The following is a 25,373-nucleotide window of genomic DNA, read 5'->3' on the forward strand; positions in this document are numbered from 1 at the left end:
GGTACTAGTTCCCTGCCTCAGAATTAGCCTTGGCGAAAATATGGTAACATCTTTGTCATAGTTTATTTTGCCGGCTTATATCAACAAAAGCGCTTTCTTGACCCATTTTTAACAAGTGGGAGACTGACTAGTTAGGCTGGGAAATGAGGAGCAGAGTTCCCAATCAGCCGCCCTGGGAGCTGTCCCTTCCTTTCTCAGTCCATCAGTTTCTCCCTGCCATTTTTTTGAAGGGTCAGATTGATCGATCAACTACAGATATGTGCACATGTACGTGTGGTGTTTTCGTCAGTTCACTGTCTGTCTGTCTGTGTCCGTCTGTCTGTGTCTGACTGTCTGTCTGTCTGTGTGTCTGTGTGGAACACTTGAGTGTTGGAACCAGGCTGAAATCAGAAGTAGAAATTTTAGAGAAGTTAGTGACATGCAACCCAGTGATTTAAGAAATGCAGTTGTTTTAGGAACCTGTTAGACAAGGGTTAATCCTTATCAGAAGGTTGAGCCTACAGAGAAAGCAGAATTCTCAATCTAAATTTCTTGTTAGAAGAACATTGATTATATTATTAACAGTTGAAATCCTTTTTGAACTTAAGAATCTTGTACTGTCTAGAAGAGCTATGGAACTAGAGCCTGAAACTAAAGTGAAATAAGAGTTCAGAGAAAGCAAGAACTTGTCTTACAAGCCTCAGCTAACTTTTATGAAAAATTTGTAAGAGGCAGTTTCCCTTTTCTCACAGAACCTAGCAGGTCTTAGATACGGAGATCTCAGGTGCTAGCCAGGCCTGATCTTTGGGTTGCAGATTCCCAGCTCTAGGCAGGCTAGTCTTTGGTACGAGAGTGGAGAGAGGATTGGAATAAACTGCAACTAAGATCAAGCAGCCTGGCCATAAGGTTTCCTTCCTTTTCCTGCCCATCTCCATCTACCTCCCTGGAGTGGGGGAAACTACAGAACGCTGGCGGTGGGAAAGATAGATTGTTGCCATCCTTTTTGTGCTCACACAACAATTCAAATATTTTCTTATGCTGATATCAAAGTTTGGTTAAAAAAAATCCAAAGGGCTTTTTCTGTGTCTGAAAGCATGTTTGTATTTCTGTGGAATTGTTAAAAAGTATCTGGTGTAGAAAGCTCATGATTTTAAATAATTAAGGTACAAGAACTATTGAAATTAAGCCAAAGAAGGTTTTATCATGTTTTATAAAAATTGATTGTTTATAGGTCTTATGCTGTTATGTTAATGTACATATTTGTATCTGCATTGGATTAGAATATTTGACCTAGAAAGAGTTAAAATAACTATGACACATTAAAACTGGTTTAAAAGTAATGGTTTAGTTTAATCATGAGTTTCTAGAGTTATAAAATTGGTTACAAAGTTTGTCCTACCAGTGCTCTATCTGATCTCTGAGACTCTTGGTAACTAAAATTTCTAGGGCTACTTAGTAATAAGTTGTATTGAATTAGTCTCAGATGTCAGCCTGACAATTTGAAGCCATAGCATTGCTTGTCTAGTGCTTGAAAGTGCATGCTATTATTTTGATAATTTTATTTTATGCCAAGGTTTGTCTCCAGGTATCAACCTAGCCCTGACCTGAGATGCTTTCTGTTTCATGGTAATATATGAGTGTTTTGATCTTTTTGTATTTGTGTTTTCCTCTAAATCAGAATTTTAAGATGTCTCCTGGTTAGTTTCTAATGTAAAGTGATCTTTTGCCCAGTGGATATACCTTGTAAAAGCTTTAATTGTGAGCATTTTTAAGCATTTTGAATATCTATGGAACTGATCTAATGCTTTTGAAATAGTACTGCAGAGTACAGTTTTGTCATGTTAAGTGAGATGGTTGGTAACTTGTGTCTAAATTTGGGAGATCACATTGTACATTGTACTACTATAGATGTATGCCATAAGTCAGAAAGATAATGGATGGAGATATCGTCAGTGGGAAGAAAGGAAAGGAATTCTGTTAAAGTGAAATTGATTTTTAAATGAATGAAAGTTACAGAATGTATGTAAAGGAATGTGTAGAAGGTTTGAGGTTGTTCTAAAGAAAAGGAACTGGTCAAACTGTTATAAGAAACGCTTTAAATCACATGCAGAATTCTTCTAGCACCTTTGTGGTAAGATCTATGGTAAAGATGATTGATGGATTATCTGGACTCCTGTTACAGTGCTCTTAAGATCATTGAATTTTTCAAAAGTTGCAGAAATCAAGGGTTTTGACATGGGATTAAAAACATGTTAAACGGTATGCTTTATCTCTACAGATTTTAGCTTCTCTGACTAGGACCCACAGCAAACAGGTGTATTACATCTCTGTGAGTAAAGTGAAATACTTGCTTTTCTCTTCTTTTGTACCTTCAGTATGTTTTTTGATGTTTCATGGCACTATGTTGGTTTGCATAAATCCAGATAAGTCTTTCCTCTCTGTAATAGGGTCTACCCCTCATGCAGACAGGAAAAACCAGCCATGGGACCCCAAAGCCCTCTTCCAGGGAAACAGTCAGGGGATCTGTCTAAATGACAGGAGCAGGGATTTAACAGGTACTGTTTCAAGAACCCTACAAACCTCAGAGCGACCCTGGAGGCAGGCTGGCTCGAGAAAAGACTGGAAACCATCACTGCTATGGAGAATGAGGAATCTAGGACTCTGCAATGACTAACTCAGTCTGGGCCTACTCTCAGCGTCAAGGAAAAACCTGGAAACCAGGATTTCTCCCAGCCCTGAAGAAGGGATGGGATGGATTCCTTTCTGCCAGGACATCTCTGTGGAAAACGAGGACCAAAGCCACAACCCGAAGGCTCGAGACATCGCGGGACATCTTCTAGCCAGGCCTGGGTAGCTCTGACGTGCCAGATAAGATTAATGAAGATTAATGCCACTATTGTTGTGTCTCCTGTCTTTAGCTGATCCCCAGGACTTCTCAGTAAATAATTGGGTATCCCAAATGGAGAGTTCTCTAATCTTACTGTGTTTATGCAAAAGAACAAGCCAGGTTTGTTAAACTATCTTGCAACGTTTTAAAATGAAGGTGGAGAGAAAACCATGTTTCTGTAACTTGCTTTTTGTAAGAATCAGATTCTAATTCTACAGAGGTGATTGAATAAATGTATTCTAATCTTGATCTAAAAGGTACCCCCTTTGGGGAAATTTAGATAAAACTTAGTTTACTGTCTGTAGGTAAAACAGCCTAATCTGTAAAGGGAACTCAATATTATACATGCTGTCACTAGTCTGATACGAGCATTGAAAGCCAGAGCTTTACTAGGGTGAAGCTCATCTCAAAGTGCAGAATTGCTTTCCCCGGTCTGAATTGGCCAAAGTGTCGAGAAAGGCATCTAAACTGGTTAAATTAGAGTAGATTAATATCTAGTTCTAAAATACTGTGAATTTTCTTTCTATACTTTATTGCATCGCATTTTCTGTGAACAGTCATTTGGAGAGAACAAGAATATTATCAGCTCTTAATTTCTGTTGCATCATGGGATTAACAACTCCTGGACCAATGCAATGGAATATTATTAAAGGGTTATGTTTCAACACTAGTGAGAACCATCTTCCATGGGGAGGAACTGAACAGCAAGTAAGATAGAAGTAATTCAGAACTGTGCTTTCTGTGCCATTAATGAACCTAGTGGAAATCCTGAGCCTCCTTTCCTAACACCTGTTCAGCATCAAGGAACTTAGAGGTGAATTGGCAGCTTGACCTTATACAACTGATCAAATGTTCATATGTTCAAGGTATAAATATCTGTTGGTTCTCATTGATAGCTTCAGTATATGGGCAGAAGCTTTTCCAATCTGTACTGAGAAAGCCAGAGAATGGCTTGGTGTTTCTGTGACCATTAGAAAAATCTGAACACAGGAAGTTATATTATCAACCAAACCTGTTTGTAGAGTTAATCCTTTTCATTGTTTTAATGATAGAGATGGGTATGGCATTATGTTGCTTTGGTTTCTGTTGCTTTAACTCTTTTTAAGACCTCATCGAGAAATCTCTCACATCCCTGTTCGAGATAGTCTCCCAAAACCTGAGAGGACTCGACCTTCGACCTGTTGTTCCTCAAGAACAGAGGGCTTTGCTCTGATCTGGTGGAGGGATGCTGTTTCTACGCAGACCACACTGAGGTTGTCAGAGACTCTATAGCCAAGCTATGGGAAGGCCTTGAACGACGTCGGAGAAGCCTGGGAGAATTGGTTTGAGTCTTGAAGATCCTCCTAATTCGGGGCAACAATACCGGACTCTACCCACTGAGGGAAGCTACTCTTAACCACGGGTCCTTGAATTAGGCCCCGACCCCCCCCCCCCACGATCTCTAGGATTAGAGATGCTCATGAAAAGAAGTGGGGAATGAAAGAATCCATATTAGGGCATCAAATTTTTGTGTACTTTAGCTAACTTGCAACATTGCTTTCTGTAAAACTGCTTGGCTGCTTTGCACCTGGGGGAGAGGGGACTTGCAAAGTGAACAGGGCATAACTTCTTTCTACAAGATTCAGGTGTATTTACTGTCCCTGAAATGTATTGTCTCAGTGAAGCACCCTGCAGATTTAGGTAAAGGCTAACTCAGGATGCTGGTGGTTGGGGGAAATTGCCCTTTCCTGGAATGTATTGTCTCACTAAAGCACCCTGCAGACTTGGGTAACACAAAACGAGGATGGTCAAGGGAGATTACCTAAGGCTTAATGATTCCAGCTATAACCTTGCTTGTGCTGACAATCGATGTACGTAAATGCTGATCTTTGAATCTATAGGCTAAGGAGTGAGGTACTTTTAAATGGATTGGTTAAGAAAGTATATGTTGTTACAAATCTATTGGCTATGAAATGCGCGGGCTTTGCTGTAACGGCCAGTGAAGGCCTATATAAGATCCCCTTTGAAGAAGTTCGGGGCTCTCAGCCACTGCCCGTTTTTGGGGTATGCTGCGGAGCCCCAGCATGCTGGTCTAAATAAACCCCGTTTTTACTCCTACAGGAATTGTGTCTATCTGGTCTCTCCACGCCTCCCAGGGCCAGGGAACTCCCGATCCCAACAGACGAGCGTGATCCAACCTACAAAAAAAGAATGACGCAAGCGCAAGGCCTTTTGGAGAGGAAAGAAGAATAGAGAAGTAATAGAGCGGCCGATGATTCCTGACACACCAGATGTAGCCTCTCCTAGGCTACCACAAAAGAGGCCTCCAGGCGTCCCTGGCCCTCATCCACCTCCGGGGCGTCCCCCAGGGCTGCGGCCCGTGTCTATTCCCGACACGTCTGTCAGACACAAGGCTCGCACACACAACAGTGTGCTGCACACCACTGTCACTGTGCTTGCACACCACTGTGCTTGTGTCACCGATCGGTAACTACAGTAAAACGGTACCGGAGAAACAAAGAGAGAGAAAAAGGCGCCTTAACTTACCCCGCGGCTCAATCCTGCGTCCCTGGGGCAGGGTCCTCGGTGATCTCGGTGGGACCTCCAAATGTTGGGATCGGGAGTTCCCTGGCCCTGGGAGGCGCGGAGAGACCAGATAGACACAATTCCTGCAGGAGTAAAAACGGGGTTTATTTAGACCAGCATGCTGGGGCTCCGCAGCATACCCCAAAAATGGGCAGTGGCTGAGAGCCCCGAACTTCTTCAAAGGGGATCTTATATAGGCCTTCACTGGCCGTTACAGCAAAGCCCGCGCATTTCATAGCCAATAGATTTGTAACAACATATACTTTCTTAACCAATCCATTTAAAAGTACCTCACTCCTTAGCCTATAGATTCAAAGATCAGCATTTACGTACATCGATTGTCAGCACAAGCAAGGTTATAGCTGGAATCATTAAGCCTTAGGTAATCTCCCTTGACCATCCTCGTTTTGTGTTACCCAAGTCTGCAGGGTGCTTTAGTGAGACAATACATTCCAGGAAAGGGCAATTTCCCCCAACCACCAGCATCCTGAGTTAGCCTTTACCCAAATCTGCAGGGTGCTTTACTGAGACAATACATTTCAGGGATAGTAAATACACCTGAATCTTGTAGAAAGAAGTTATGCCCTGTTCACTTTGCAAGTCCCCTCTCCCCCAGGTGCAAAGCAGCCAAGCAGTTTTACAGAAAGCAATGTTGCAAGTTAGCTAAAGTACACAAAAATTTGATGCCCTAATATGGATTCTTTCAGTGATAGGCCAGGCCAAGGTGCCACGATTCTTAACTATAAGTTAAGAGGTTGATCATAGGCAAATGCTGTCATGATCCAAAAGTAACGATGAGACTAGGACCCTGCTGCTAGGAATAGGAAAGATATCTGGCCTGAGCACTGCAGTCTGAGATCGAGATGGCCCTAGGAGAGCAATTCTATAAGTTCAAAGTATTTCTTACTGTGTCCATACAAAATGATTAATATTATGTATGCTTATATGTTGGTTGGACAAGGAGAGGAGAAACACGTCCTAGAAGCAGTTTCCTGTGTGTCCTGACTAGCTTGGATGAGACTGCTTTCTCCCCTTCAAACTGTCTTCAGTAAATGATTTCAGTATATTGAGACAGTTTCCCTTTTCTCTGGAGTGATAGCACAGCGGGTAGGGCGTTTGCCTTACAAGAGGCCAACATGGCCGACCCGAGTTCGATTTCTCTGCCCCTCTCTGAGAGCCCGGCAAGCTACCGAGAGTATTCGATATGCCAGACACAGTAACAACAAAGTCTCCAATGGAGACGTTACTGGGCCCGCTCGAGCAAATCGACGATCAACAGGAGGGCCTTTACCTTTACCTTTACCTTCCCTTTTCTCTCAGGAACCTAGCTGGCCTTAGGTATACAGATCCCAGGTGCTAAGCCAGGCCTGATCTTTGGGATGTAGATGCCTGGCTCCAGGCTGGCTGATTTTGGAGATGTAGATTCCAAGCTCTAGCAGACTGGTCTTTGTTGTGCTAATCTAAGTGCTTGTAGCTTGTAAAAAGGTGAGGCCAGGATTACTGGCCTGCCGATGTAAAGAAACAGTGTATGTTTTGCCTCAGTGTTCTTTCTGTAACTCCTTTTGATGACATCATTATATTGCGTTCTTTAGAGGTACTATGATCTATATAAGGGAGATTTCAGGGCTCTCTGGGGGGACACGTGCATCAGAGAACCTGGGAAGATGGGGCTGAGGACAGAAGCTGAGAGAACAAAAGTGCACGTGCTTGAGGATTCCTGAGGCCTCCATGACATACATCTCTTCCATGTAATAAATCGCTGCTAAGACCAGCCAGCTTGGCCTCATTTCCTTCCTTCGCCTGACCATCGCCATCGACCTCCGTGGAGTGGGGAAATGGCCTGACCGCTGGCCTTTTTATTTTTTGTGTGTTTACACAGTATAAATCCAGATAAGTCTTTCCTCTCTGTAATAGGGTCTACTCCTCATGCAGACAGGAAAAACCAGCTATGGGACCCCAAAGCCCTCTTCCAGGGAAACAGTCAGGAGATCTGTCTAAATGACAGGAGCAGGGACTTAACAGGTACTGTTTCAAGTACCCTACAAACCTCAGGGAAACCCTAGAGGCAGGCTGGCTCAAGGAAAAACTGGAGATCATCATTGCTATGGAGGAATCTAGGTTAACTCAGTCTGGGCCTGCTCTCAGCGTCAAGGAAATAACCTGGAAACCAGGATTTCTCCCAGCCCTGAAGAAGGGATGGAATGGACTCCTTTCTGCCAGGACATCTCTGTGGAAAATGAGGCCCAAAGCCACATCCAGCTCAACCTGAAGCCTCGAGGCCATCCAGTTCATCCCAGGACATCTTATGGCCAGGACTTGGTAACTCTGATGTGCCAGATAAGATTCATTCCATTATTGGTGTGTCTCCTGTCTTTAGCGGACCCCCAGGACTTTGCAGTAAATAATGGGGTATCCCAAATGGAGAGTTCTCTAATCTTGCTGTGTTTATGCAAAAGGACAAGCCAGGTTGGTTAAGCTATTTGGCAAAGTTTTAAAATGAAGGTCGAGAGAAAACCATGTTTCTGTAATTGCTTCTTGTAGGAATCAGATTCTAATTCTACAGAGATGACTGAATAAATGTATTCTAATTTTGATCTAAAAGGTACCCCCCTTGGGAATTTTAGATAAAACTTGTTTTACTGGCTGTAGGTAAAGAGCCTGACCTATAAAGGGACTCAATGTTGTACGTGCTGTCATTAGTCTGAGCAGAGCATTGGAAGCCAGAGCTTTACTAGGGGGATCCTCAGCTCAAAGTGCAGAGTTAATTGCTTTCCCTCAGTCTGTGGCCAATGTTGCTTTGGTTTCTGTTGCTTTAACTTTTTTTTTTTAAGACCGCATGGAGAAATCTCTAACGTCCCTGTCTAAGATAGTCTTCCAAAACCGGAGAGGACTTGACCTTCGACCTGTTGTTCTTCAAGAACGGAGAGCTCTGCGCCGCTCTGGCGGAGGAAAACTTTCTATGCTGACCACTCTGGAGTGGTCAAGGAGTCTATGGCCAAGCTAAGGAAGCGTCTGGAGGAGCGACAGCGTGAAAGAGAAGCACAGAAGGGATGGTTTGAGTCTTAGTTTACCCAGTCCCCTGGCTAACTACCCTGTTATCAGCTTTAGCTGGCCCCTTGATTATTTTGCTTTTAATTTTAACCATGGGCCCATGCATTTTAAATAAGGTAATAAGCTTTGTGCAAGAAAGAATAGGAGATGTAAAGTTAATGATAATTAGACAGCAGTATGCAGCCTTAAATGATGCAGACGGTCTCTAGGATTAGAGACCTGTCAAGAAAAAGGGGGGAATGTAAGGCCGGAGATAGAAATGTAAGGGCCGCCTGGGCTAATAGTCATGAAAGAGTTAAGTGGTAGGAAAGAGTTAACCAGAAAACTGTAAAAGCCCTGAAAGCTAGAGTTGCAAAAACTGGCTTGAAAGAGTTATAATGTAGCTCCCACCTACACCCTGCTATGACCTTGTGGTTGGGCCAGCTATGGGGACATGTGCTCAGATGTTCTGAAGAAGTCAATCTTGTGCAAGTGTCGTGCTGTTCTTGGTAAAGCTACAGATTGCTGTACTGTAAGATTCCTTTGTTTATTCTTGGTTATAAAAATCCACTGTACTTTGGCTCAGGGCTCTCTGCCTCTGTTCTGTTTTCGGGACATGTAGTGAGCCCCAGCATGCTTGGACAATAAACCCTGTGTGTGTTGTATGAGAAAGCCTCTTGGAGTCTTCCTTCACAGGTGGCGAACGTCTCAACCGTAACAGCCTCTGCCCTAACCCCCTGCCCCACATTCTCCAAATTATCCCTATTTCCTCCTAATATAGAAAAAAAAAGCGCACTCAGATAAAAAAATATTTTTTATAGTAGTACTTTCTTTTTAAGAGGGAATACCCTGGAGAGCTCAGCAGTAGAGTTGCAGCCTTGCAGGAGGAGGTGAATCTGATCCCAATCCTACTCTGCCTCCCAGCAGTACAGCTCTTTGGGATCCCCGAGCCACACGACCAGGTGTGAGACCATGTGTGGCACACCACTAGTGGTGTGTGAGTATGCAACTGTGCACGCATGACCCTGGTGAGCACTACAACCAAATGTGCAGCCCACAGCAAGCACCTCCACCAGGTGTGTAAGCACTACACCCCAGTCTGAACCCTGATCATAACAACAGCAGCAGCAAAAACCAGATGCCGTGGGGATGGCGGCGGGGAGATGGGGGGGGGGGGGCGGTGGTAAGCAAATCTTTTGAACAAAAACAAAAAATTTGGAGATATCCTAAATAATCCAGAGAACATAGGTAAGCATAGGTAAACATTATCAAAGCTTTTTAAAACAATGTTAACAAACAATATATGGAAATAATTTTTCAAACGATGTTGAGTAATGGGGTGGGGAGGAGTTGAAGGGGTCATTCCCAGTTCTATGCTCAGGAACTACTCCTGGTTCTGTGCTCAAGGGTCAATCCAGCCCTTCTTCAGCCAGAGCACTGTGCAAGTCTTCTTAAGCTATTCCTTCAGCTTGAGTAATTTTTATAAAGGCAGACTTCTGGTTCTAGCAGCCTAGCTGGTTGGGGAAAAATTACTTAAAACCTTTGGCAAAATTGGGGCTGGAGTGATAGCACAGAGGGTAGGGCATTTGCCTTGCACGCGGTCTGACCCGGATTCAATTCCCAGCATCCCATATGGTCCCCTGAGCACTATCAGTAGTAATTCCTGAGTGCATGAACCAGGAATAACCCCTGTGCATCGCTGGGTGTGACCCAAAAAGCAAAAAAAAAAAAAATCTTTAGAAAATAGGGTCTGGAGAGACAGTACAACAGATATGATGGATGCATTGCATATGGCTGACTGAGTTTGATTCCCGCGACCCCATATGGCCTCCCAGGAGTGAGACATGAGTGCAGAGCCAGGAATAAGCCCTGAGCACTGCAGGGTCTGATCCCAAAACAAGAAAACAAAAATGAAACCAAAGGGAGATATTTCAACTTAATTCAATGTGAAATCCTGTATTTGTGTTCTGGCCCAAAGGGCTTTATTAGGAAAACTGACAAAAATATCAATAAAGTTTAGATATTGCTGAGTAAATAGAGTAAACACTACCTCCACTACCCAGCCGCCGCCACACTCCAGATGCTTTCCAGACACATCATAAGACACTTCATATCCATCTTCCAGGATTGCTGCACCATATTTGATAAGGTTCAAATGTGGTTTGAACCATGGGAACACCTACTAGGGCTATTAGAGGCTGCCCCAAAAGCCTCTATCCCTCTCGGAGAACCTGGCAAGATACCGAGAGTATCCCGCCCACACAGCAGAGCCTGGCAAGCTATCCGTGGTGTATTCAATATGCCAAAACCAGTAAATACAATGGGTCTCATTCCCCTGACCCTGAAGGAGTCCCCAATATGGCAGCATTGAGTAGGATGTGGAAGGAGAGGCTGATAAAATCTCAAGGCCAAACTAGGCTGCCAAAACGAAGAAAGACAAAAAATGATTGTCTGTACTTTCAATGCATGTATGCTGGCATCGGATGCATCAATTAAGGACCTGATGGTACAAGTGTGAAAGATCAAGTACGACATCATTGGTCTGACTGAGACGAAAAGGCATCAATCACATCACATCGTTTTTGACATTGGAGAAGAACTCTTCCTCGGAGCATGAGACAAAAGAGGCATCAGAGGTGTCGATGTCCTTGTCAACACGAACTTGGCCATGAGCATTGACTCATTTGAATGCCTAACAACTCGAATCGGACAATTACACTTGAATAGATGTGGCTCACTGCCGGCAGTTTCTATCTTCGTTGTCTACGCACCAACATTCAATTATGATGAAGGAGAAACTGAAAAGTTCTACATGGAGCTGGAGAAGTTCTATAAAGAAGACCACACCTTCTACAAGATCATTGTTGGTGATTTTAATGCCAAGATAGGACCGAGAAGATCAGCTGAAGAACTCCACATTGAGACCCATGGCCTAGAATGGAACGAACAGGGTGAGAGACTGTCTGAGTTCATCATGTCAACCAAGATCATCCATGGTAACTCACAGTTCCAGAAGGTCAAATCTAAACGTTGACGTGGGAGTCTCCCAGTGGACGGTTCCACAAGAAATTGACCACATCATATTCAATCAACGGTTTGGCCTGACTGATGTCGCTTGTTGTCTCAAAATTCCAAACGGGATTGGACCACCGTCTCCTTTGGGAGTAGAAGGGCAAAATTCTACTTCACAGAGTGGGGAGAAAGGGCTGCAAAGTTTAAGAAGAGAACTCCCAGAACGACCACCAACTGGGAGCTCTTTGGCATTATTGCGGCAACATGGGAAGATGCCGTTGTTGACAACATTGACAAGGAATATGATCGACTCGTTCAGCATCTCCATGATTGTGCAAAGAACGCTGAGAGAGAGAGATAGCCACAAAAAGACACCTGTCTTCAAAAACTCTTGAGCTCGTTCGCCAACATGGCTTGGCGCATGCCTCAGGCAACCGCAAGCGAACCTCCAAGCTCACAAAGCAGTGCAGAGATGCGACAAAGGAAGACCTCAAAGAGAGAAGAGCAACAGTGCAAGCAAATGCGGCAGAAGCTGGGAAAAGCATTCGCAACGCCCGCCTGTCCTTCGCCAACTACAAGACCAAGATGACTACCCTCTGACGTCCTATCACATCTTCCACAAGGGCAATGGAGAAGATTATCCATGATTTCTACTCTGATGTCTTTGATAGTCATGTCCACCTGCCCACATACCAAATTCTGAGGATATATGTCATTCCCAACGTTCTTCCTTCTGAAATTCGACACGCCATTTCGTTGGTAAAGAAGCAAACAGCACCCACCCAGACAAGGTCAGACCCGAACACCTGAAGAACCTGCCATCAGTACTCATCAATACACTGGTTCGGCTCTTCACACGCTACCTGTCTGAAAGCATGGTTCCATCCCAGTGGAAAACCTGCAGGATTGTACTACTGTACAAGAAGGGAGACATCCACGACATTGGCAACTATTGCCCGATCTGCCTGTTGTCTGTCATCTACAAGCTGTTCACATGAGTCATCCTGAATAGGATTGGCAGAATACTAGATGAAGGACAACCATGCGGTTCCTAAAAGGATTTAGCACAATGGACCATATCCACAGGACAACCAAGCTCATTGAGGTTTCTTGGGAGTTCAAGATACCGCTCTGTCTAACGTTCATTGATTTAAAGAAGGCCTTTGATTCTGTTGAGACTGAAGAGGTCATCGAGGCCCTAGACAAAAAGGGTGTTCAATGTCAATACATCAGGATCCTCCGTGAGCTGTATTGTGGATTCACTACCAGGGTCTTACCATTCTACAGGGAGGTGATCATTGACGTCAAGAGAGGGGTTCGGTAGGGTGATACCATTTCACTGAAACTCTTCAGTGCCACCCTCGAGAACATCATGTGATGACCGGAGTGGGTAGGAATGGGAGTGAAGATAGATGGTCGGCAACTACACCACCTCCTCTTCGCTGATGACATCATTCTTATAACACCAAACATCAGCCAAGTGGCACAAATGCTGGCCGACTTAGAATCTCACAATACAGCTGAATCTCACAAAGACAATGTTTAGGAGAAACGGTCTCATTCCTGACGTTCCGTTCACTCTCAACGGGATGAACATCTCCGAATGCAACAGTTATGTGTACCTAAGTCGAGATGTCAGCATGACGAATGACCTGGCACCTGAGTTGTGCAGGAGGAAGAGAGCAGCTTGGAACGCCTTCAAGAACGTCGAAGAAAGAAGATGAAGAACCTCCGGCTTCGGGCACATCTCTTTGATTCCACTGTTCTTACTGCATTAACATACGCTTCAGAGACCTGGGCCCTACGAAAACAGGATGAGAACACTATTCGGGTCTCCCAAAGAGGAATCGAAAGAGCTATGCTTGGAGTATCACACTTCATTCAAATGAGATAAAGAATCTGGAGTTCCATCCTCCATTAATGGTCAAGAATCAGGGATGGTGTCTCTTTTGCCAAGACGTTGAAAATCAGATGGGCTGGACACGTAATGAGATTTGGAGATGACCGCTGTACTAGAGCCATTACCGACTGGATTCCACAGGACATCAAAAGATCGCGTGTCCGCCCACCTATGAGATGATCAGACTTCTTTGTCAAGACCCTGAATGAGGGGCTGGAGCAATAGCACAGTGGCTAGGGCATTTGCCTTTCAAGCAGCCGACCCAGGTTCGATTCCCAGCATCCCATATGGTCCCCTGAGCACCGCCAGGAGTAATTCCTGTGTGCAGAGCCAGGAGTAACCCCTGTGCATCACCGGGTGTGACCCAAAAAGCAAAAAAAAAAAAAAAAAAGACCCTGAATGATCGGTTTGAGGTTCTTTGTGTTCCTAGAACGAGCAAATGTCATTGGGTTACATTAGCATGTGACAGGGACAAATGGAGATGTTGCTGGCACCCGCTCGAGCAAATCGATGAGTAACAGGATGTCAAGTGATCAAGTGAAGTGATCAAGTAATGATTATAAATAAGAGATCAACTTCCAAAATTTTTCTTTTTTTTATTTTATTTTTTTAATTTTTATTTATTTATTATTTTTTTTTACAGTTGTAGATTTACAATTTTTTGTGCTTGGGTTTCAATTATACAATGATCAGATACTCATCCCTCCACCAGTGCCCGTTTTTCACCACCATGGATAATATCCCTCCCATCCCCATCCCCCCATCCCCCCCTGCCTCTGTGGCAGGGCAATCCCCTGTGTTCTCTCTCTCCGTTTGGGTGTTGTGGTCTGCAAAAGAGGCATTGAGTGGCAAACATGTTCAGTCCATAGTCTACTTTCGACATGCATCTCCCCTCCTGGGAGGATCCTCCAAACAAACACCCTTTATTTGGTGCTCCCTTCTCTATCTGAACTGCCCTTTCCTCTAGGATACCCGGCTGGCCTCTAAGTTATGGAGTAATCATCCTGGTGCTGATCTCAGCTATTCTTGGGTATTAATCTCATACTTTGTTACTTTATATCCCCCAGATGAATGCAATCTTTCTATGTCTATCCCTCTCTTTCTGACTCATTTCGCTTAGCATGATACTTTCCATATTGTACCACTTGTATGTAAATTTCATGACTTCATCTTTTCTAACAGCTACATAGTACTCCATTGTGTAGATGTACCAAAGTTTCTTTAACCAGTCATCTGTTCAAAATTTTTCTTTTTTAAAAGATAAATTCATTCTACCAATACTATGATGCATAAGTGGAAATCATGCAGAAATATACCAGGGAATGAGAACTAAAAGGAGAATGGTCTGATGCTAATTGCTTAAATCATACATATCATTGGAAGTGGGTTGTTACCTTCCAGCTATCAGGCTCCAAGAATTCCTTCTGCTCTGTAGCTTTCATAAACTCTTCTAGAGTCACCAGTCGGTCTTTGCTAGTATCCACCTAGTTAAATATATACCTAGTATAGGTAAAAATATACTATATACCTAGTATAGGTAAAAATATCATTTTCTTATTTACATGCTATTTACATGCTAGAAACTATTTTCTAAGAGATGCTGCATAAACATTTGGCATGTAGGGCCAGTCTAACGTTATTGGAAACTGCAGATTGAGAAGGACAACAAAAACAGAACACTCAACATTATTATACTAGAATCAGAAAATTAGTTAGCTTTTTCTTCTATATAATGCAATTTTTTTCTGCTTTTTTGGGTCACACCTGGCAATGTACAGAGGTTACTCCAGGCTCTGCACTCAGAAATTACCCCTGGAGGTGCTCAGGGGACAATATGGGATGCTGGGAATCGAACCCAAGTCAGCCGCGTGCAACGCAAATGCCCTATCTGCTGTGCTATCACTCCAACCCCTATATAATGCAAATTTGAAAAACATAAGGAGCATATATATCCCTGACATCCAAGCATCAACAAGTTTCAGTGTACTGTTCTGACTAATTAAGGTTAATACTGTTTTGGGGGCTTTGGGTTTTTTTTTAAAGTTTTGGGGTCATACCTATTGGTGCTCAGGGTTTACTTTTGGCTCTGTGCTCAGAGATCATTCCTGACTGGGCTTAAGGGACCATCTGAGACGCTGGGAATCGAATCCAGGTTAGCCACATGCAAGGCAAGTGCCCTACCTGCTGTACTATCTCTCCATCCTCTATACCATCTCTCTGGTCTTTGAGATAGCACAGCAGTAGGGCATTGCGTGCGGCCGATGCACCTGAACCGGGCGATCCAGGTTCGATTCTTCCACCCCTCTTGAAGAGCCCGGCAGTATCTTGCCCTCATGGAAAAGCCTGGGAAGCTACCTGTGACGTATTCAATATGCCAAACACAGTGTCAAGTCACACAATGGAGATGTTTCTGGGCCTGCTTGAGCAAATCGATGAACAATGGAAGGACAGTGACAATTTTTTTAATTTAATACATATTAAATAAGGTTATTTAATACATATGTATTAAATAAATAAGGTTATTTAATACATATGTATTTACTTAATACATATGCATTAAATAAGGTTTGCCTTGCATGAGGCCGACCGGGATATGATTCCTTCGTCCCTCTCGGAGAGCCCAGCAAGCTACCGAGAGCATCCCGCCTGTGCGGCAAAGCCTGGCAAGCTACCCGTGACATATTGGATATGCCAAAAAAAAGCAACAAGTCTCATAATGGAGACGTTACTGGTGCCCGCTCGAGCAAATTGATGAACAATGGTAGGATAGAGCTACAGCGCTACAATACATATGTATTGAAGATTCCAGGCCTCAATAGAAGTCCCAATTTATCATTAAAAGCTCAAAATCAGATCACATGTCCTTCTCTCCTGCAGGGAGCACAACATGACGCTCAAGATAGCCATGCCACCAGACCCTGCGTCAGGCTGTTTTGCTTCAGAGCAGATTGGGTGAGAGCTTTCCCCAACCCAAGGGACCCAGTCCCCACAGCTGAGAACATCCAGACAAGACTGTCGCTACGTTCAAGTCTGCTCCCCACACACTTGGGCCAAGCCTCACGCAAGAGTGAACCTATTCCTGGACCAGGCGGCCTCGAAAGCCTCATAACACACTCCCTACCCATTCTCCAAGAGTACCACATCACATTTGATGGGGCTCAAAAGTAGGCAACCAATCATAGAGGAAAATAATATATATATATACATATATATATATATATTTGTCACGCCTGCGCAGGGACAGGGCATCAGTCACGTGAGTCTGTATCTCGAGCCCATGCAGTAGCTGAGCATCACTCCACACCACCTGCAGGCTTCTTGCGAGGCTTTTACTTCTGGTTTTGGAGCTACTCATGGTGGAGCTCAGAGGCTTCTCCTGACTTGGCGAGAGAACCTATATCCTGAGTGCGCTGAACTTCCTCTCCAGTTCCCCATATGGCTGCACTCTGGCAAGGCCAAGTGACATGCTGAGCTGACTGACCTTGGACTCCAGCCTCCCGGCTCTCTGCACCTGTGGTGCCAAGCCCAGCAGGCTCCAGGAATGCTCCAGATGATTCTTTTTTTCTTTTTGGGTCACACCCAGCGATGCACAGGGGTTACTCCTGGCTCTGCACTCAGGAATTAGTCCTGGCAGTACTCGGGGGAACATATGGGATGCTGGAATTGAACCCAGGTCAGCTGTGTACAAGGCAAACGCCTACCCTACCCGCTATGCTATCGCTCCAGTCCCTCCAGATGATTTTAAACATGGCTCAGATGGCAGCTTCTACAGCAGGCTGGCACCCGAGGCAGCAAGGGCTCCCACGACAGATGTGATGAGCTGGTGCCCATCTTGTAGGCATGCACACTGGAGGTCACACGGTTTACAACCTAGGGTTCTCCTGAGCCCTGACTCCTCCCTTGGCAGAGCACTCCCTGTTTAAAGTTTAATGTAAGGACATGGAAAGTATCATGTTAAGCGAAATGAGTCAGAAAGAGAGGGAGAGACATATAAAGATTGCATTCATCTGGGGAACATAAAGTAACAAAATAGGAGACTAAGACCCAAGAATAGCCGAGATTAGTACCAGGGATTTTGCTCCATGGTTTGGAGGCCAGCCACACATGCTAGGGGAAAAGGCAGCTCAGATAGAGAAGGGAGCACCAAATAAAGGGTGTTGGGAGGATCCTCCCAGGATGGGAGAAGCATGCTGAAAGTAGACTATAGACCAAACATGATTGTCACCCAATGCCTCTTTTGCAAACCACAGCACCCAAAAGGAGAGAGAGAACAAAAGGGAATGCCCTACCATAGAGACATGGTGAGATGGGGGGATGGGGGTGGGTGGAAGGGATACTGGTATCATTGGTGGTGGAGAATGGGCACTGGTGGAGGGATGGGTATTTGATCATTGTATAATTGAAACCCAAGCACAAAAATTTGTAAGTCTACAACTGTACCTCATGGTGTCTCACTAATAAAAATTAAAAAATAAAAAAAATAATAAAAAGTTTAATGCAAGGACCTTCAGCAGAGCCTGCTCAGCAAGGACCTGTCACGGGAGGGAAGGGTTTCGCGTCTCCCAGACCAAGGAGAAAGGCAGGAGGCTCCAGGGAAGGGGACACCTCCTAGTTTCCTCTTTCTTCCTCTCTGGGGAAAGTTTGGGGCAGGCAACTGGGGTAACAATCGTCCAGATAGAAAGAGCTTTCTCCTCAAATCCGTCTCCACTGGGAGTCAATTAAAAACGTGGCCCCATGAATCTGAATCCTGTTCCCCACCCCATAATTCCCCTACCCTGAGCCCCTCATCCCACCAATTTCCCTGGAGGTCCTGAGCACACAGACCTGGAACCTCCATTTCATGTCAGTGGGGTGGGCTGACGACATTGGGCGGGGGAACCAAGCTGTCCCCCTCATGGGAGGGCGACCTTTTCCTCTCTAGGGGTCAGGCTTTATCTAGGTCGGCCCTCGGGTACCCACACCTTCGTTCTGTATCTTCTATTTTAAGGTAGAGGTGCTGCCACACAGGGGGTGGGTTAATGGCTTTTGGGCCAACTGTTCCCCTGCAGTGGAATCCCTAGCAGGCTAGAACCAGTTTCCTCTGGCACTGACCCCGTGCGTGAGCAGGTGAGCTGGAGGCTAAGCCCCATCCCGGCACCTCCCGCCTTCCGGGAACCCAAACACACTCCCTCCTCCTTGCCCTCCCAGGCACCAGTGTCGCCCTCAGGGTGACCCCACACACACACTTCCGGAGCAACTTTGGGCGACTTCCTCCCTCTCCTGGTGTCCCTGATGTGACCGGTTCACCCAAACCTGCTCATGCTGCTTCTGCTCCAGTGACCAGCAAGCTCCTATTTGTCACCCAGCAAGGCGCTGCCGGTTTCTCAAGGCCCCACTCAGGCTCCCGTGGCCTGGAAGCCCTTCCTGTCCCCAACCCTATACTTAGCTTTTCACATCATGTAGGCCCAATGTCCTGAGGGTTGAAATGTGTATGTCGTTCCTCCCCACCGCACACACACACCTGCGCGCGTGTGCAAACACACACACGCTCTGGGAGAGGCCCGTGGCACTGTGATTCAATAAGAAGATGCTACTAGGTACCAGGTGCCTTAAGGGAGCCAGTAGGCCAGCGGGGAACAGAAGAGACTAAATGAAGCCTTGGGGAGCTCCAGGGATAACAAAGGCAACACAGGGCATCTTCCACACAATGGGATGACAATGATACAGTGATACAGTGATATATATATATATATATGAAAGTTCACAATGCTCAATCTTTAACAACATGTTAGTGATATCTTAAAGAAGGTCTTAATGGCCCCTGCTAAAATAGAACAATCTTCACACTCTTTTCTCTATGGATACTTTTTTGTAGCATTTCAGCGTTTTTTTTTTATAACAAACAATATAAAATATATTATTTCGGTTCTGCTTTGAGAAAGGGATTGGGGCTTGGGATGGAAACATCCCAAATATGGTGGTGGGAAGGTGTAACGATGGTGGGATTGGTGTTTCAATGTTAAATGGAATCAATGATTGTGAACTACCTTATAAAATAAAAAAATTAAAAAATTGAAAAGTAAGAGCTCAAAATCTGGTGTAAATCACAGAGGCCAGACAGTGGGCTTAAATCCCCAAACCATGTGGTATAGATCAGAGTTTTCAATTTAGAAAAGTGATCAAGAAATAAATACATGTCATACCATTATGGGTTTGAGCTTCTTTTCCTTGACAAAAATTAATTTTAAAAAAGCCTTTTAAAATAATAAATATTGTACTATATAATAATTTACTTTTAAAGAATGTCTCATAGCTAATATGAAACAGGATCTTAACCTTTTAAAATATTTAGAGTTGTTATAAAAATTGAGGAACCTATTGAGTATTTTTGTAGCAAGAATAATAATATTCAACCATACAACTATTCTATATATTTTTCCCCTTATGTCAAGATTCATTGCAATCACTTAAATAACCTATAACAGTAATATTAATTACAGACCTACTTCATTCATTACATGTTCTCCATTCGAAGCCTTTCTTCCTCCATTTCTACCACATCATCCTCTTCATTTTTGGGGTCATATACTTTCTCCAACTATAAAGAAAATTTGAAAGCCAACATAAAAGAAAGGAAGATAATAGGGAAAAATGTTAAACAATGAATATTTAATGAATTAATTCACCTCTTTAATAAATAGAGCTTCTAATTCTTGTTCATCTAGGAAGCCATCATTATTGATATCTAATGTTTAAAAGTTACAAATGAAAAAATTGACTTTCATGTCTTAGAAAATAAATGAAATACAACCATATATAAAGGTTTGCAAATGTAGCGAAACATAAAGCATCAATATGCTACATAAAAATAATTCTTTTTCATCATATCTTTAGCTCAATCCACTGGGAAAAACTCATAATAGTCTTTTAGAAAACATATACAAGAATAAAAGTGGATTATAATATTATAGCATAAAGCATGTTAGATATAACCTAAAATACCTTCATTTTAAAGAGTAACCTGAAGAACAATTCAAAGTAAATAGGCATAAAAACAGCTACTGGGGGGCTGGAGAGATAGTATAATGAGTACAGTGAGTACTAGATGTCTAGCACACAGCCAACAGGGGTTCAATTGCCAGCACCCCAGATGGTCTCCTGAACTCCACCAGGAGTCATCCCCGAGCAGAGCCAGGAGTAGGGCCTGAGCAGTGATGGATATGGCCCAAAAACAAAATAAAAGAAACAAACAAACAAACAAAAAACCTCACACACAGCTACTAGGGCCAGAGAAATAGTACAGTGGGCAGGACAATTGCCTTGGATGTGGTCAAGCCAGATTTGATCCCTGACCCCACATATGTTCCCGAGTTCCACCAGGAGTGATCCCTGAATGCAGAACCAGGAATAAGCTCTGAGAACTATCAGATATGGGCCCCCTAAACCAAAGCAAAAACAAAAACATAGCTATGAGGGCTGGAAAGATAATGCAGTGGACTGAGTATATGTGCTTGGCATGCAGAAGACTTGGGTTCAATCCTTGGCTCCACATGGGCTCCAAGCACAGCCAGAGACAACCTCAGGTGTCCAAAGAACAGAACAAAACAATCCACAGAGACTCACTTAAGTAATTTACCCTATAGATCACTAATTAGGTTTGTTATATCATTCTAGAGAGAAACTATAAACATTTATTGTCAGAAGGAGAAACTATCTTTTAAGGGGGTATGGTGCTGCCAGCAGGCCAATCTGTACCTGTGAGGTGAGTGCATCAGCAGCCTGATGGCGCCTTCAGACTTCCAGATACCCCAAAATTGCTGCTGTGCCTTTGGCCAGACCCCAAAAACTTGGGGCAAAGTTTACCAAGAAAGTAAACGGCTAAAAGTTAGGTATGTGGGAGAGACACCCACAAACCACCTTCAGCTCAGCTATATAATTGGAGGCATGGCCTCTCTGGTTCCTCATTGAACTACCTAATGGCCATGATCCCAGAGACTCAGAAACAAATCTCGAAACTCAATGGCTTTTGGCAGAAATGCATCCAGTCCCAGCAGTAGGTTACCATCACCGGGCCACCCCAGGTGGAAATAGGTTTCATGCCTTGGCCTGTTCCCCCTGGCAACCTGGTGGCCGCCATCTCTAGAGGCCACTGGACAACAGTCAGGTTTGGGCCTGCACTGACGAGACACGCGGGGCCTCACAGGATGGGGGTGGATCCGGCCCTTTCCTCCCCGTCCCAACAAGAGCCCAATTCTCACGAATAGCCTTTATGGCTCCTGACCCAGCTGCTTAACAGCCATGATCCCAGAGACTCAGAAACAAATCTTGAAACCCAGCGGCTTTTGGCAGAAATGGATCTGGACCCCGCAGTAGGTTGCTGTTGCCGGGCCACTCCAGGGGGGGAAAGTGTGCTGTCCCTCTGCCTCTCCCCATTGGTGGCTCGGTGGCTGCCATCCACCAGAGGCCACTGGACAGTCAAGTTTGGGCCCTCAGTGACGAGACACGTGGGGCCTCACGGGATGGGGGTGGTGCCGGCCCTTTCCTCCCCGTCCCAATGAGACCCCGAGTTGCTGCCCATGAACAGCCTTTCTGACTCCTGATCAAGCTGCTTAATGGCCATGATCAAGAGACTCAGGAACAAATCTCGGAACCCAGCATGTTTTGGCAGAAATCCCTCCAGATTTAATTATTAAAATTTCGGAATTTTAAAATCGCGTGGCCACTACTGCGGCCACATGACATCATATGTTATTCGCAACCAGCAATAGAAAACAAATTGTCTACTGTTGCCTTTGCAGCAGATCTGAATGTTGGGGTAAAATCCCAAATAATTATGGTGGGTCTGGTGTCAAAATATTGAATGTAATCAAAGTAGAGAGAGAGAGTAATGTGGAAATCATCTGCCCCTACAGGTAGAGGCAGGGTGTGGGATTGGGGGTATATTGGGGTTTTGTGGGGTGGAGAATGGGCACTGGTGAAGGGACAGGTGTTTCTTGTATGACCGAGACTTAAACCCGAAAATTTTGTAACTGCTCTCATGGTAATTGAATAAATAAAATTATAAAAAATGAAAAAAAAAAGTAAGGTGGAGTTCATTCCCAATTCAATCAGCTAATCAGTAGCTGAATAAATAGCAGAACTCCTACATTTAAAAAAAAAGAGCAGAGCTTACTTAACCCAGGTCTTGCTCTTTTGCCCTTCTCCTTCTCCCCAGTTTGAGGCCTCCGCCGCAACCATGCTGCGCGTGATTTTCAGCCAGGCTAAGAAGCATCCGAGCTTGATTCCCCTCTTCTCTTTGTCTTTATTGGAGCTGGAGGTACTGATGCAGCAGTGTATTCATCCACCTGGCCTTGTTCAATCCTGATGTCAGTTGGGACAGAAAGAATAACCCAGAGCCCTGGAACAAACTGTGTCCAAATGATCAATACAAGTTTTTTGCAGTGAATGTAGATGACAGCAACCTGAAGAAAGAAGGTCCAGACTTCTAAACAAAATGTTTCACTTGTAAAGCTGCTTAAAATGAAGGTCTTCCAGAAGCCATCACACAATTTTCCACTGAACTAGGAAATACTTCCCCTCTAAATGCATGAAAACATGTTGTATTATGGTGGGGATTACAATGATTAATAAATGTATGAAACATAAAAAAAGAAAATATCTTTTAATAGATTCTACTATATAAACAAAACAATCTTGGCAAAATTCATTAAGAATAAAGAAGTTATAATTTTTCAAACATTGCATGTGAAGATTTATGTTTGTATCAAATCTGTTACCATATAATTTGAAAAATGTCTTGGGGTAGAAGTCATTAGGATCCAATTCATCAGCTTTTTCCCATACCTCCTTGAGTTGATCTTTGCTTCCCTGTAAATCAATTTTTGAAAACTCTTTAAACAATATGTAACTGATGTGTACATATTGCATATAGCACTGTCCTCCCATTGTTCATCAATTTGCTCAAGGAGGCACCAGTAACGTCTCCATTGTAAGACTTGTTGTTTCTGTTTTTGGCATATCGAATATGCCACGGGGATCTTACCAGTTATCATTATAAAAGTAAAATATAAATTTCAGGAACTTTATATAATTATGAATCAATATTAAAGTACTAAATCTAATTATACATTATACTACCTGGTATAAAAATTATCTTCCTCTATTTAGTTTTATAAAGTCATAATCCTTACTGTATGATTAAATTTGGGATGATCTTCATGCTTTTTCTTCATTTCTTGGAATTTAATTTCTTCTTCTTTTCTCTTTTCTTCATTCAACGTTTTTTAAATATTCTTTGGGCACACCTCCTCCAGTGACTGCTGACAGTAAACAGGCAGGACTGTGGGTTCAGCGCCACCTGCTGGCCAAAAGGGAAACTGACCTGATCCCAGGAAATCAGAGCCACCAAGTTCTACTTTCTAGGCTTCCTGAGGGACACCCTCAGCCCCAAAGCCTGACTCAGGTTTAAAGCCTGGTGTTGTCTTACCACCAGGGAGCTGGAGGGCCAAGAGGCCAGGAGGGAGGGTCCCACACACAGATACTCACTCGGCAGTGCTGCTTGGAGCTTGGAGCATGCCAGCTCCTGCCTGGTTCTAATCCTGGCTCTAGTTCTCAGGCATTGGCCAAGTCATAACCTCCCTGTGCCTCAGTTGCCTTATCTAGAACACGGTGATACTAAGAATACCTACCTCATGGAGTTGTTGTAAGCAAAAAACATGTAAACTGCTTGAAGAGCCTGGTCCTTGACAAGTGCTCAATAAATATTACCTACCGTGATGATTACTGAATCAGCCACAGGATGAGACAACAGATCCAGGAACAAGACAGGGACTTCTATTCTCTTCCCCCTTGCGTGGGTGAGAGTTTTGATCCTCAATACAGCACCCCTCCCAACTCAGCCTTCCTGACCATGGTTGACAGAGTAGCTGGTCTTCAGGCCTCTGTGTCTTCCCCTGCAGGTCACTTCCCCTGCAGGTTTCCGATTTAGGAAAGGGATTGCAATCATTCCTCTTATGTCAAGCACTCTCAGTAGTTCCCCATCACGGGATTGAGGGTATACTCCATCGCCAGCCATTTGGGCTTCACCTGCTTTTCGGACTTGCAGCTCACTATCCTCTTACCAGAATCCGTTGCCTTCAGTTACCCTTCAGCTGCCAGGGCCTCTCACTGCAATAACAGTTATGGCCTAGACTCAAAGATACGTGTGTGTGGCTCTCTGCCCTGGATTTCCCAGGTCTCCCTCCTCTCTCTTGAGACTCAATCAGTCCTAGCCCAGTGATGCCTCACTAAGGTCTCCCCTGCTTCCTTGCAAAGAGATGTTCCCTTTCTTCCTTTGCTGGGATTTCTACTTTTGCTTTTGTACTGGTTTGGATGGATGGATAGATGGGTGAATGGATGGAGGGGGATAGAAGAAAGCATCATAGATGGGTGGATGAATAGGTAGATGGGTAATAGAAGGAAGGATGTATAGATGGGTGAGTGTATGGGTAGGTGGATGGATGGGTGGATGGGTATATGGATGGGTAGGTGGATGGGTGGCTGGCTGGTTGGATGCATAAATGGGTGGGTGGATGGATGATGGTGCAGATGATAGAAACCAATGCTATGGTTTGAGACCTTCCGAGGGCTTTTACTGCATCAGTGGGAGTTTCTTACATCCTTCCAGAGGCAGAGCTAAGCAGCCAGGAACCTGCTCCTGCAGGTCTAGTCACTGAGCTTACCCCTCTCTGTATCCACAGTCACTTTCCTGACAGACTGATCTGTGCCTGATGTAGAAGAGGTGAGAAGTCACTCAAAATCCTCATGGGTCAGGGCATGCCTGGTTCTCAGCTTGGTGTCCTGAGGGCCAAACTCACCTCAGCAGTGCCATCCTTGGGATCCCAACTAGAGAAACATTCTTCGCCCCCTCCTCCCCCGCACCCCCTTATACACCTCCTCCAGTGACTGCTGACAGTAAACAAGCAGGACTGTGGGTTCAGCGCCACCTGCTGGCCAAAAGGGAAACTGACCTGATCCCAGGAA

General features: G+C 44.3%; 1 long non-coding RNA gene and 1 pseudogene across 1 annotated transcript; one reads left to right on the top strand and one right to left on the bottom strand.

Annotated features, from left to right (window-relative positions):
- Positions 1-14,767: 14,767 nt before the first annotated feature.
- LOC130025078 (uncharacterized) lies at positions 14,768-23,639 on the bottom strand. The gene is made up of 5 exons (XR_008792638.1): positions 23,543-23,639; positions 23,129-23,219; positions 20,039-20,097; positions 19,859-19,950; positions 14,768-14,857 (listed from the first exon to the last, which is right to left on the bottom strand). It is a non-coding gene; the product is annotated as an uncharacterized LOC130025078 (long non-coding RNA).
- On the top strand, positions 22,520-22,978 carry LOC130025077 (cytochrome c oxidase subunit NDUFA4-like; annotated as a pseudogene).
- Positions 23,640-25,373: the final 1,734 nt, after the last annotated feature.

Source organism: Sorex fumeus, unplaced genomic scaffold, assembly GCF_029834395.1.
Source record: "Sorex fumeus unplaced genomic scaffold, SorFum_2.1 ptg000030l, whole genome shotgun sequence".
Taxonomy (NCBI): Eukaryota; Metazoa; Chordata; class Mammalia; order Eulipotyphla; family Soricidae; genus Sorex; species Sorex fumeus.